Source organism: Centruroides vittatus, unplaced genomic scaffold (genome assembly GCF_030686945.1).
Source record: "Centruroides vittatus isolate TY-2023 unplaced genomic scaffold, ASM3068694v2 contig_1381, whole genome shotgun sequence".
Classification (NCBI taxonomy): Eukaryota; Metazoa; Arthropoda; class Arachnida; order Scorpiones; family Buthidae; genus Centruroides; species Centruroides vittatus.
In genome coordinates this window covers 1,012,521-1,021,111 of record NW_027120867.1, presented here as the reverse complement: position 1 = coordinate 1,021,111, position 8,591 = coordinate 1,012,521, and positions in this window count along the sequence as shown.

The following is an 8,591-nucleotide window of genomic DNA, read 5'->3' as shown; positions in this document are numbered from 1 at the left end:
TTTTCATAATCATAAAACAGATTAATAAAGAATATGAAGAACCTCAACTTAAAATGAGGTTTTCCGTATTGTTTTCAATTTCTTTCTAGGGACTGTGGTTACATATGTTAACAATAATTAAAATAATTTATCATTTATTACATTAATAATAATTACCTATTATTTTAATTGATGTAATAGTTCGAACCTAGCCTTGCAATCTATATATATAATCCAGACGAGTTGATAATAATAATAATAATCAGCGCAGAGCCCAAACGGTTAAGAGTTGAAAGTTGAAATTTGGTACACAGTTAGGGTACGTCACGAGAACTCACACTAAGAAGGGATTTTTCGAAATTCCTTCCCGCGGGGGAGAGGAACAGGATTAAATCTTAACACTTCCATCAGCAATAGAAGTATCAACAAGGGAAGTGTTACGTAACAATGGAATTGTTAAGAGAAAGCGATGTGCAAGACGCAGATGCAATTTTTTTCGTTTTTGCGAGAAATCGAACATATTTTTAGACCCATCTAAAAATTCTCTAATTAGTCTGGGAAAGGGGAGACCCAATTCTTGCATTTTGTGTAAAAGGTAAGGTTGACTATAACGTAATAATCTTAATCCTCGCTATCGTTACTTTTGCCCGAGCAATGTCGGGCCTATCTGTTAGTATTTAATAATTTTATACCAGGTCCACTAGTAGCCGATAAACATTGGTAGTTTGTGCGGGGAAGAACAGATTGGCCACGTGAAGGATTCCAGGTTTTCTTTACGTGTCTAACTTCTAAACAGAGATCTGTTTCCTTTAGAAAATTCTCCTTGTCAGAACGCCCATATATTGTGTTGACTTCTCCCATCAACCTAATCCAATTTTATAAAAAAAGGCAACATGGTGAAAGACGGGACCGGAAATATTCGAGACCTCACCCATAAAAAATTCACGAGAGTGATCGTTCTTCGGGATTCGATTCTGGATCCCTAAAACTGTACGCTGACCCATTAATCTCTTAATTCTGCATATCTATAAACATTTCCGAAGATTTTCAATGTGTTTCTCTTAGTACTTAAAACTACTGAACACTAAGTAGTTGGTGGCTGGTTCACGCTTCACCAATGGAGTGGCATTTCCGGATTAAATTCACCAGTTTAACACCTGAATAAGGGCTAGTTTCCCATAGAAAGTTAAAGCGCATTTCTCTTAGCAGATCGTCCACATGTTCGTTGCCTCATTCCTACAATCCTTAGTGCTTTATATAAAATCATCAACGCTGCTTAGTTGGACGCAGATAAAATTAAATTAAGAATTGAATACACGATACATAGAGGATAACGCATAAGATTCTTCAAAAAATGAATTCTTATTTCAAAGAAGCACTTCTTATATTAACGGAGAAAAAACAATTTAATTTAAGTATCATGTTTTATCTTATATTTTATTATTACATAGTCCGAAGTAGAAAACATTTCAATTTGAAAGCAGAAAACAATCTTCCTCATAAGGGAACTAAAAACATGTTTTCTGTTCTGAAACATCCATTTTCTGGATTGAATTGTAAAGTATATATTCTATTTTATTCATAAGCCATCCCTTTTAGGCATTCTCATGTTGATTATTAAATTCAATTGAAGAATATCTCTCAATTCTGAATAAATTCTTATATTATTCTCGAAATTAGTATTGTTTCTATGTAATTATTTTCGTAAATTAGTTGTTTTCCTTCAAATTTATATTAAAAAAAATATGATACATATTCACACACGAAACAAACAAATACAATGCGTAATTATATGCTTATATTTTGTACGAAATTATAATTATTTTTAAGTATTTTTTCTTCCAATAAATTCACATCGTTTAGTATTCATTATCATCTAATATAAATAATCATCAATGATTATTGCATCGTGATCATCATTGATACATGAGCAAATATTATTTGTGATTGATGATGAGTTTACATCGGTAATATTTAATCATTATTTTAAAAAAATTGAAGGAAATAAATAAAATAACTTACAAGTTTAATAAAACTTTTAAAATATATATTGAACTGTGATATATATCTAGTAGTTTCCTTGTTAATAAACTAGGAAGAAAGTAGACGAGACAGAAGAAATTTTTCTTAGTGTGTAACGTCAAGTTATCTAAAAAATTTTTATCTTATATTGTTCTTTATCACAGAAATTCAATGCTGCAAAACCGTGAAATGTGCTACTTTTCCCTCTGGACAAAGAAAATCATAGCTCTTCTTAGCTAACGTCACGTCACATCTTCTATGACTGCTGCTAGATATATTCAGTTTTATATACATATATATATAAGTAATCTTAAAAAAGTACTTATATATTGATAAATAATAAATAATATTTTTCATTTATAAAAACATTTCTATTTTTCTTTCAGATAATTACTTTCTGTACTAGCCTCTAGGCTCAATCGAAATAAATAAATTCGTCTCAGTGATTTAATATTAAAAATAAAGAAAATTAAAATTTATATAATCGAGTTCTATTTATGTTTAAGTTTTGTTTAATAACAAAATATAATTTTTTATAATTAATCTTAAAACGCTATTAAATATTCAGTTTGAGATCAAACTTTCTCAAGGAAAATAAACTGTTAACAGAGGCAAACTCCTCATTAATAGGGAGAAAGAGGAAAACCTCCCGTTAATAGGGAGACATAAGAAAAGTCTTATTAATAGAGGTAGGAAAAGCCTTATTAATAAAATCACCTGTAATAGAGGTACAGAGGGAAAAACCCTGTTAAAAGGGATAGAGAAAAATACCATTTTACAGAGGGAAAAAAGAGAAAACGCCTTTTAATGGGGAGATATAAAGATTAATTTCTATTTTAGGAACTTTTTAACAATAACTAAGAAGTAATTTTGCTATTAAAAATTAGGAACCAAATAATTCTAAGATAAGATATACAAAAAATAAAGTAATATTAAAATCTAAAATTAATTCGAGGCAATACATTGAATGATAATAAAGAAATACACTAAGAATTCGAACAATTAATGTCAAAATAATAATAATAATAATTACATTTGTGAGAAATCTTAGGATTGATAGATCAGAAATAGAAAGTAGTTATACACCGAAGAAGTGGATATCAGTGAAATGCTGTTTACTAAAATAGATCACGTTTCTGACATTTCTGGATCTCACCTTCTCCATACCCACCTTTAGAATAGAGAGTTCAGTAAAGTGCTTAGCTTTCGGGATATTAATGCATTACTAGAGAAGGGGGGTACCTGTCAAAACTGTTTGTTCGCCACGCATGACAAATCGATGCAATTCCCAAGTCGATTATCGTGCTGCTTGTCTAATGTCAGATCGCTCCTCTATCACACACGACGATGCACTGACAACTAAGCTTTGTAAAGAGTAAAAAAAAGAATTTGATTGCGAATTTTAATAATTGTTTAAATCTTTATTTATTTATTTATTAAATCAACCGACTGGTAAACTTTTTCGCCCCAGTTGAAGAAACCTGTCAGAAGTACTTATTGATGATGCATGGTAAAACATCAGTTGATAAGTAAACAACTCGGATGAGGTGGAATTTTTCTATATTTTTAGAAAATTCAAATATTTTTCTTTTTCTTCCATTTGAATTTTTAGAAAGTAATTTAGATAATTTAAAATAAGAAAATTATTTCCTAGGTTGGCAAGTAATTTAGTTTCTTAAAAATGAAACACGAAAATACGCTCAAATTATTTTATAAAGAAAAAATAATAATACTTTTATTAATTAATAACAAATATTTACCAAAAAATTTATTTAATTAAAACGAAAGTTATTACAGAAGAAGTTAGACATTTGCATATTATATTCATTAAGAATGTCAGATTAATTTATTAATTATATTAAATTATATTTAAATTTGTTATGTATATATGTAACGATTTTACTCGGCTATACTTTTATATCACGTACAAGAAGTTACGACTCGAGTGTGAAGTACTCAGAAATCCCCGCTACTCCTTCTGTAATAACTGCACGTCTTTTCTGTATAAGTGTTAACAGCTTTTGAAGCACCCTGTATACATATATAGAGTGTTTCATAAGTCTAGAACTCTAGGAGTTATATTGCTCTTTGTTTATTCTTTTACGGATAAAGCATGGCATTGAGTAAAAAGGAATGAATTCAAGTGTCAGAGAAATAAACCCCGAATAAGTAAAAAATGACTGAAGATTTTAACAGACTACAACCAGATTTTCTACCAATCACACAGTGGTTTAAATAGAGCCTGTTAAACTCTTCAACAATTTCACGCTGACTGCAGATCTCACTAACTTGAATTCGTTCCTCATGAGTGCCACTCTTTACCTGTAAAAGAATAAACAAAGATCGATCAAAGTAAACCCTGTGGTTCCAAACTTCTGAGTTAACTTGTACTTTTAAATTTTTAGATAATAAAATTGACTGTCTTATTGAATTTTATGAGCATTTTGATGTACTTCTTAAATCATCACGTCAAAGATACAAAAGAGAAAAATAATGATAATGTGCAATCAAATGCACACGCCTAGTCATTTGAAAAAAGTCATTTATTAGCTTCTAAAATAGAAAAAAAATTGAATATTTTTCTCGAGAAGAAATTTTTTTTAGAATGGAAGATAATTGCATTAAACGATCCTGAAAAATTACTATTTAAATTTTAGTATAAAAAGAAATCATTCGGTAGAATTTTTAATATGCTAATTTCATGTTTATAATTTTCTCATTAATAAAAATTATACATTAACATTTTATTATTCGTGATTTAAGTGATTGGTGGGTTGGGTGATAAAATAAGACAAACACAACACGAGCGATCTTCCTCTCGAGAGGAGTTTATATAAGAAACTGGACCCTATTTAGGTACTAGACACGTGGAGAAACCCAGGGCAAGCCAGGTCCTTCGTTAATTTCGTGTGGAAATAGATAAGTCTGAAATATGAAAATTGCAGCCCAATTAAAACAATAATTAAATTATTAAAGACAGTAGCAAATTAGTCAAGTGTCTAGGGACCTTATTTGATAGGGACCCATACATTTATTTGTGAATTCACATGTTAATAAATACCGGTATGTCGAGTGTATAGCGAACAGTGTGAACGTGCCTTCCTAGCTTATCCAAAAGGATCTAATGATACATACAGCAAATAAGATTAACTCTTTTTTGGGATCTCGTATCGCAAAATTTGCTTAGGGCCCGAAATTTTCTTAATCCAGTACCATTGTCCTTCATTATTGGACTGCAATTTGAAAAAAAAAAGTTATAGACCTATAAATAACCACTGTCGTTTCTCTGTCTGTTTGTCCTTAATCTAGAAAAAGGAGTTAGATAGATACAAATCGAGAGCAGAAATGGAAAACTTAGGCCGGATACCCCCCCAATTAATTGTATACGAACTTTTATGAATATAAAAAAATTGTTAAATTAAATTTTTTTGTTACTAGATTAAGTCTTCTATTGTATATGTATTTTAAAAACTGCTTTTTATTTTAATTTATTTTTTTTAAATAGAAGAAACAAGATGATGACAAAATAGAAGAATCTTGCGATTTATCATGGGTGAAATTCGTCTCGAAATACACTCTTGAAATTGATCGCGTTATATAGAAGGGTGCATTCCTGAATGAAAATAGTTGCCAACGGCATCTAAGCTATTCGACAGTTAGGAAAACTATGTTTGTTACAAAGGCATGATATCGGCCTAACTGTTGACTTAACATGTTACCAATTTTATTGTGAAGACTCGTTTGACATGAAAAATCGATTTGAGACACGCACAGAATTGTTAAGATTTGTAAATTTACAATAACTTTATAAAAAATAAATGTAAATGCTGAAATTAAGTATATAAAATACATTTTAAAAATTATAAATAATACGAGTAATATAAATAAATCAGTTTTTTTTATAAAGAAAATATTTGATGAAATTTTGAAATATGTATTTAAATATTCAAATTTTTCGATTTATTTGTAATTTTATAAACAAATAAGTAAAAAAAATCCCACCGGTGGCCGAATAGATAAGAACACTGAACGTAGTATTCATCATCATCTAATAGAAATGATTTTTGCAACGTTGATCATCATTTGTCCATCAGCAACTATCACTGATTGCTGATGGTTTGCATTAAGTCTGCTCCCCGTACGACTTTCTAGGCAAAACTGGTTTCTATTTAGGTGTAGACACTTGAAGAAAACCAACATACAACTAAGCAGCAATTGGTGGCTTTATATAAAGCAATAAGGATTGTGGGGGTATGGCAATACACAAGGAAATCTGCCAAGAGGGAATGCCTCTCGGGAGGACTTTCCATGGAAAACTGGCACCTATTTAGGTGTAGACACTTGAAGAAAACCAGAAAAAGGCGAACCCCCGACTATGATGGAAACCAGAGAAATAGTCATCAGTGTTCTATGGTCTTAGTACTCGACCACCAAATAAGAACAATTGATGTAAAATAAACGAAAAATTACATACTTATAATGTATAGGGTTATTTTTATATATATAATCTTTCATAAGAATTTAAAAATAGCTATAAAAGTAAATTATAAAACCAAGGATATATGAGCGATGCGAATAAGTACGATATTCATGAAGCACCTTCACGGAAGGGAAAACTTTCTGAATTTGAAAAGACTTTTATTAATAAAAAAAATATGCATTATTCATTAAATAAAATCTAAAAGTATGCAAATGGCATCTACTAATAATCAACTTTTACAGCCATAGAATTTTATTTTATAATTTAAAATGTGCATCGTGCATTGACAAACAAATCTCAGAAATGTGCCTTGATTATGGCCAAGATATGAAAATCATCAAAGTTTTAAATTCATTTATGAAGTAAAGAATATAATTTTCATTGGGGATAAATGTAAAATTTATATATTTCTCTACATATAATTTATTGGTACAATGATTTTCAATTAATAGTTTAACAAGTATAATTAATAACTTTGCAACCTTTGACCTCGATTAATTTTAGATAAATCTAATTATTTACTCGTAATTATTTCACATTTGCAAACTGAATAATTTTATATTACATTTATAAAGAAGAATATTTCAAGTCTTGTATTGAATAAACACGCTTCTACAGTCGAACCTCTAATAACGGACACCTCACCTTGTAAACGGCGGCCATTTTTTTCTCAGGAAATGTTTTATTTTAACTGAAATTCAAACAGAATAATCTCCAAACAACATCCACCTGCGAACAACGGCCATTTTTCATGTTCCAGTCAGTGGTCGTTGTTTAGAGGTTTGACTGCGTGGTAATTATTTTCAGTGAAAGAAAAGGATGAACTGCTATTCTAATTAGAAATACATTAATTACAGTGCAAAAATTAAATTAAATATCTATCCAGATTATACAGATTTGTGTGAAAGTTAAAATCTTCATGGACTTTCTAATGAACTCATTTATTGTTGAAAGAATCATCAGAATTGCTAATTAGAGCTTAGTCAGTTGTACTAAAAATAAATTGTTATTGGAGAACAAACTGATAAGACTCCTAATAACATTTAACGAAAAGTCTTAAAAGGATGAAGATTGCATATTCAATTATCGTTTAACAATTAATATAGAAAAATATAGATTAATTGAAGAGATTTATTATTTATGAAATGTTCATTTTATATCATTTATTTGAAGTTTATTTTCTATGTAGAACTTGACAGATTTATTAAAACTGAAAGAACATTTCTCTCTATTATATATATATATATATACACCCTGTGGTAACTAACAGGATCCTTTTAACCATATTCATCATGGGTTCGACCAAGCCCACAATGGGGGCAGCTATATTAACAGAGACATTTACGAGAAGGGACAACCCACGAAAAATTTGGGAATAGCTCACCCAAATTTTATTCCGGAACCTCCAGAGCATCAAACTGACCAACGGGATGGCCACGTGGAGTTTTTCGGGGTTTTTCACGTTTTAAACATCTAAATTAGAGGACAGTTGTCTATAGAAAGACCCCCGGGAGTAATCCACCTTGGAAGATAGCCCACGTGTCGTGTTGCCGTATACAAACAAAGCAAAACAAGTGCAAAACTTTTAAAATGGATTTTAAAAATACAAGAAAACAATTTGCTATGTAGGCGTGTTAAATAATAGTTTGCACAAATAAATTCGATACATAAATAAAATATTAGCCAAGAGCACACTACTTTGAAGTAAGCTCTTTCTCTATGTGCGTAAATCCCGTACCAAATTAATATTTACGAATTAATTTATTATTTTATATATTTTTAAATATTTTATGCATATTTAGAAGCTATATTACATATGAATTTTGTACTTATACAATAATTTTCCAGTCTCATTTGATCGATTTCGCAAGTAAACTATCTCGAAAAATTTCAATTTGTTGTGCTCTCTAACGTAAAAACGTTTGTGAAATTTTTACAAAACCAATATTTGGCAAGAAAACACTCCAGAATATTGTCAAGTTAGTGGTCAACTATAAACAATTCCAACCAATTGATTTTTGGGTTAAGTAAACGAAAACACACTTCAACCAACAGTCGATTGATAATACAGCATCACTCCCATTCAGTATCTGTTAACGACACGCTTGAA